Source organism: Mesitornis unicolor, unplaced genomic scaffold, assembly GCF_000695765.1.
Source record: "Mesitornis unicolor isolate BGI_N332 unplaced genomic scaffold, ASM69576v1 scaffold20821, whole genome shotgun sequence".
NCBI lineage: Eukaryota > Metazoa > Chordata > Aves > Mesitornithiformes > Mesitornithidae > Mesitornis > Mesitornis unicolor.
In genome coordinates, this window is record NW_010163392.1 from 2,933 (window position 1) to 9,026 (window position 6,094).

The window sequence follows — 6,094 nt, forward strand, 5'->3', positions numbered from 1 at the left end:
AATCAGCTGCTTAAAGTGTCTCTACCAGCTCTGCTATTTATTGCCTGCTTCAATTTTTGGACTCCCGGCTAAGCTGGAGAACTCCTTTTTACTGTGGCACACTTGAGCTGCTGCTTTTGAACACGCTGCCCATGTCCAACACCTTGGCTGGGGTTTCAGCGTATGGGGTTTGCTGAACATCTCACCCCCCAGTTCAGCATCACCAATTACCAGTGGGCAACTGGGAGCAGCTCCCTGCTCAGGAACACCCAGCCTTCACTTTAATAGAAATTCAGTTTCCTCTGATATTTTTGCTACTCTGAGGCCAATCAGATGAATCAGCCCCTAGAATAACAGGGGTGGTTTGGAAGCTACCAGAGATGCTGTGTAATAGTTCTGCATCCTGCTGACCCATGTGGGTGCTGGGCTCAGCCCATCACCACGGTTCCAGGGCATTGCTCTGGGAAAGTATCTGCAAACCCAGAGTCCCCCAAACCTTTGGTTATCCCCAGTCGGTCCCCTACCACAGCCAGGGCTGGGTTAAAGAAAGGGAGGAAGAGATGCTGCTCCTGAGAGATCTCAGCTCTACAGATACCCAGACCATGGCAGGCAGCAGTGGGGCACCCCGAGGTGTCTGCAGCATTGCAGCAAGAGCAGCAAACACATCTCGAGGTGCTGCCCTCGCCCATCTGCAAACCTGCCCTCAAGATCCATCCTCTTCACAGGAGATGCTCTGGAAAGACCCCAGAAGATGCTGGTGGGGACGCAAGTCCAGGATGGAAAACAACCCGAATGCTCCTCAGCAAGGGTAAATCAGCTTCAGTCACCAAGGAGCAGCAGAGCTGGGTGATGCTCAGCCAGGGGGAAGTCTCATTGCCACAGGGATTGGCCTGGGCACAAGATGCTGCTACACCAAAGCCAGCCCTGGCACAGGCAGTGCTAGGAGCCCAGAGCTGGCCCATGGGTTTGCAACCACGAGAAGTTAACACTGAGGGATGTAAACCAGCACCCAGCAGCTCAGGAGCTCTGAAACCAGGCCCTGTTGCGCACACAACCCAAGCACAGCACAGCACAGCACAGCACAGCACAGCACAGCACAGCACAGCACAGCACAGCACAGCACAGCACAGCACAGCACAGCACAGCACAGCACAGCAAAAAACCTCCTGGGAGGCATCCCCACCAACCCCCAGAGGCTGCCTGCACACAAAACACCCCAACCCTCTCCTATTTATCCCCCTGAGGACACCCAGGGTGGGGCAGGATGGTGCAATGAGGACCAGCTGGGCCTGCAGGGTTTGGGGATGAGTCACAGCTCAGTGATGGGTTTTTGGTCGCTGCTGCAAACACCACCCATCCTCCACGCTCTCACTCACTGAATAGGGCCCCAGAGCTGTGCCATGGGTCTCCTCCTAACCCTGCTGCATGCCCCACGAACCCACCCCATAGCAGGTCCCCTCTGCACCCCTGAATGTGTTAAATAGATTTTGAAAACACAAAACCAGATGGGGTAGGGGATCTGCAGCCAGGAGCACGTGTGTTTGGTTCAAACTCGGCCCGAGGCTGAGCGTTATGGGGATGATTCAACACCAGAGCCCTTCTCCCCCGCTGCATCTCCCATCTCTACCCACCCAACAGCTCAGCTCCTGTGCGGGACCAGGGGGAAAAGGAGCAGGGGCAAATCCTGTTCACACCCGGCAGGACAAAGGGACCCCAAACAGCTCCAGATCTGGGGGGCGCAGGCTGGGATGCAGGGGGCAATGTCAGCCCCATGCCACGGCCATGCCATTGGTGGCCACAGGTTTTGTTTGAGCTGCAGGAGATTTGCGCTTGTTTGTGATGCTCAAATGCATGAGATAACACGGAGCTTGTTGAAAAAAACCCTCCTAGCACGGTTATAGGGACGTCACGGCTTGAAAAAGTCCTACGGGTGTTTATTTCCTACCGTATTTTCCCCAAGTTCTTAAAAAAAACAAACCTGTGAGGAAGTGGAAAAAATCGAATGTGAAATGGTCTTTTTTCAGCCCGCAGATATCACGGGGGGTGGAGAGATCGGCTCCAAGTCATGCAGATGGGTGATTTAATGAGCAGGGCCTGGAGCTGCATTAGCGCTCTCGAGATTATCAGTTTCTAGCAGTAACGAGGATAAACACCCCTCAGTCGTGCCAGACAAAATTAGCCATTTTATAAACAACTTTATGGCCCTTTCTGTAACACGATGATGTGCTGTTTAAGAGCCTGATGTTTACTAGCCCCAGATATAAAGCCTTGCTGTAACTACATTACCAAGGCTATATGGAAAGATAAGCAAAGTCCCCAGATTTTCTCCAGCAAACAAACGCCTCTTTTGACACCGCCGTGGGACGCTGGACCTGCACCAACAAGGATGGTTCTGAGCCCACCATAACCTCGCTGTGTTTTCAGGCTCCCCTTTTTGAAAGGCAGCTGGTGCTAAACTTTCAGGAAAAGAAAATAACCCCAGCAAAACACAATTAAGAGAAAGTCACCCCAGTCATTTTCCCATTCTGATGGGCTTGGAAGACTTAGAGAGCACGAAAAACCAAATAACTCTTCATTTTCCAGCCTTATCCTTTGAATTCCTGAGTTTTTTAAGTGCTCGGCTGGGAAGCCCCATGGGCCGTGCGGCTCAGACCCCCCAGCCTCTTGCCCCAAATCCCGATGGGCACTGATGGTTCCTGTTACCAACGCGTTCCCCCTCCACCTCCTGTCACCACCGTGGCTTTTTACCCTCCTCCAGGTGTATTTTGTTCCTTTACCTGAAGCATGGCCCAGACCAACCACACTGCAGGGATGTGGGATGCTCCAAGCAGTGCCCGCATCCCAGAGATGCGGCCGAAGCAGCGTGGATGTGATTTTGCCAGATGCTGAGCAGAAAGCATGGCCTGCTGAAAGCCTTTGAAAAACCACACCAGAGCAAGCCCAGTGCAGGGGGACGCCTTTCCCCAGCCAGACCAGGGACACTGAGAAGCTGCAGCACCTCCAGGTGCCACCGTGGTCCCCCCAGGTTGGTCCAGCCCAGCCGAGGTCACTCTAAAGCAGCATCGGCGGTGCCAGTGTAGCTGCACGGGCCAAATATAAAAACATACGCTTGATTTTAAGCAGCAGTTGAGGTCTTTGCAGAATGAGTTCCCCGCTGCGGGAATGATGCTGCTCTGCTGCTTTCTGCCTTTCTTGGGCTGACCAAGGGGAGGTGTCCGAGCGCTCTCCAGCCCCTTTTCTGGTCAGCAGCTGAGCCACCCCCTGCCTTGTGATGAACTCTGGGACAAGGACGCCCGGGAGCTGAGGGCTGTGCCAGCACCCAGGGGATTTACACAGAGGAGGAGGAGGACGTGATGCACTATCCCATGTGTCATGGCGCATTGCAGCAGCATCTTCAGCGTGGCCCCGGCTGCGATGGGCGCTCTGTAGGTGCCAAGCAAAATGCTCCCTTCCCCAGCTCCTTGCAAAAGCACAACCAAGCCCGTGCCATCGCTGGTTGCCTTTGGAAAGCCAAATCCTCAATGCTGAACACGCTCAGCAGACACCAACATCCTTCTGAGACACACACCACTAACTGCCCAAAAATACAAGCCATGCAGAGGTGCCTCTGCTCCTGCAATGGGTACCAAAAGTGGCACGGGAATAGATTTCCTACAATTCACTGGTCACTATTGACCTGAATTTAGTGGAATTGTAATTAGTCGAATTCCTGCAATGCCTGTTTGCCCGCAGCCCCTACCAAGGGTACCTCCATGCGCTCGGCGGCGCGGGTGGCACACACACATAGGCTGGAAGCTGTGAAGTCCTGGGATGCTCTCCTGGGCCGCAGATGGAAATAGGAGGTTGCAACATCCTGCAGCAACGCGCTAACCCCCTCCTGCCTGGAGCCGGGGGATGCGGAGGTGGAGGGGACCACCACCCCATTGCCACCTCCTTTCCATCCCCCCTGTCCCTGCTGCCTCCTGAGAGGGGATTGCTGGGAAGGGGAAACCAGGGCGGGTGGTTGCTTGGGTTTATTTTGGGGGGATGTTGGCTGCGGCGGAGGTTTGGGCGGGTGGGGAAGGGTTAAATCAGGGACCCTGCGCTTGCCCACTGCCCACTGCCTGCACTCCGGTGTCATCCAAAGCTCCCGCTCCTCCCCGGCAGCTCTCATGTCAGGCTTGGAAAAGATCTGAGCTAAGGGACAACGTGGGGGTAAAGAGGGTGGTGTGGGGCCCTAAGGACCTGTTACCCCCCACGGGGTTCCCCAAACTCAGGGGGCATGGGGGGGAAGCAGTGCAGCCCCCTCCAAGGGATGCCAGGAGAGATGCGGCCCCACGGGCTCCCATAGGGATGGATCACCAATGGGCAGCGCTGGGTGCAGGTCCCATTGCGGGATTTGCAATATTGGGGTCCCTGCAGCATCCCAGGGCTGGAGAGTGGCTGTTTTCCCGTTGTACCCCAATACCCCGTACCAGACACCATGCAAACACAGGACTCCTGCAGCCATCACAGCTCCAGGCGCTGAGCCCCGCACCTCTGCTCTTGCCTTCCAACTCCCGAGGGATCTCCTTCACATCCACGTGGATCTGGATAAGGGGAACTCAGAGACGCGAGATTCCCAAGGGCTGTTTAAATCACCAAGGAGGGAGGCAGCTGGACAGATGGACAGGCACAGGGGCTGAGCACCCTTCCCGGCATCTCCGGAGCCGGGATCTTTCCCCTCATAACTCCCCAAAGGATTCACCACGTTTTTCCCCTTCCTCCCCTCCATATAAATGACTTCATTAATCCAAGCTGCTAATTACAGAAGCAATGCCGGCCGGCTCCTCGTTATCTGCTGCCTCTCGCTCTCCTACCCCCAAATCCAGCAAGTGCCCCCGAGGGAAGATGAAGCTGCCCGAGCAGCTCCACAGGGCCCTTTTGTGCCCTGAACGATGCTCCCTCTGCGTTTATGCACACATCAGAAAAGCAAAAATGCTATTTAAATATTCGCTTAGCCGAGTGAAGGCAGGACTTCAACCAGTTCCTGTAAATATGCCCTTTTTCCTCGGAATTTTGACATCTGGCATTTCCCTAGCAAGGACTAAAGAAGGCAGCTCCAGTGCTCACAGCATCCATCCATCAGCTACACATGTGGGATCTTGCCCATATAATGGGACGGACTGGGGCATCCTACAGACCCCAGGGTTTTATGGAAGCATCGCCCATGGGCAATATCTGCTGTTAAATCTCTTGCGGGGCGTTTTGCTCGCTGCGTGCCCGGGCTGATCCCTCTCATCCCTTCCAGCAGCGGTGTGGGCAGGGGAGGAAATGCTTGTGCTTAGCTGCAAAATTTACTCTGCAGCTCGGCATCAGCTTGAGCAGGGATGCAGGATCTGGCTGAGAGGGATGGTTGCTGTTGTGAGGGATGGAGGGACCAGGGTGGATACACCCCAAAACAGCACTTGGGGTGCACAGCGGCCCTTGCACGTGCAGCGAGGGATGGGGGCTTTGTACAGCCCTGTGCATCCACTGCAGGCAGGGTCCTATAGCCAGGTCAGAGCTGCATGGGGGGATTCAGCACCCAAAAAATGAGCACCCTCCACTGCCTATTTCTCCACCGCCCATGGGGGAATCTGAGCTCTGGACCCCACATTGGGCTCACCCTGCCTCCCCGGCACCCCAAAGCCATGCGCACCCATAGTCCCTGTGTTCAGATGGGGTATGACGGCCTCCCAGCCCCTGTCACTGGCGTTTCGGCGCAGCACAGGGGTCCCACCTCCTCCTCCCGTCCCCGTGGGGGTCCCTCCCCACTCCCACGTGGGGGACAGGGGCTCTGCGGGGACAGGCGCCTTCCCGAAAGGAGACACTGTGAAGCACCCCGCAGACCTTTCCTGCAACCTTGGCTTGGCCAAGCCGGCGTTTATATTTAGATCTCCAGGAGGAGAAGCCAGGAGAAAGGCGACTTGCGACTTCTAAGCCCTGCCTGCAGCTCCCTTCCTCCGGGTGGGAAGGTGGCTCAGAAACCGGTTGCCCGTCACATCCCCCGCTGTCCCCTCTCATCACGGCGACAGGTCTGTGACCACTGAGGGTCCGGTGGCTGTGCCACCTGCGTTCCTGCACCCTGACGGTGGCTTTGTGGGGACTTTCTGCC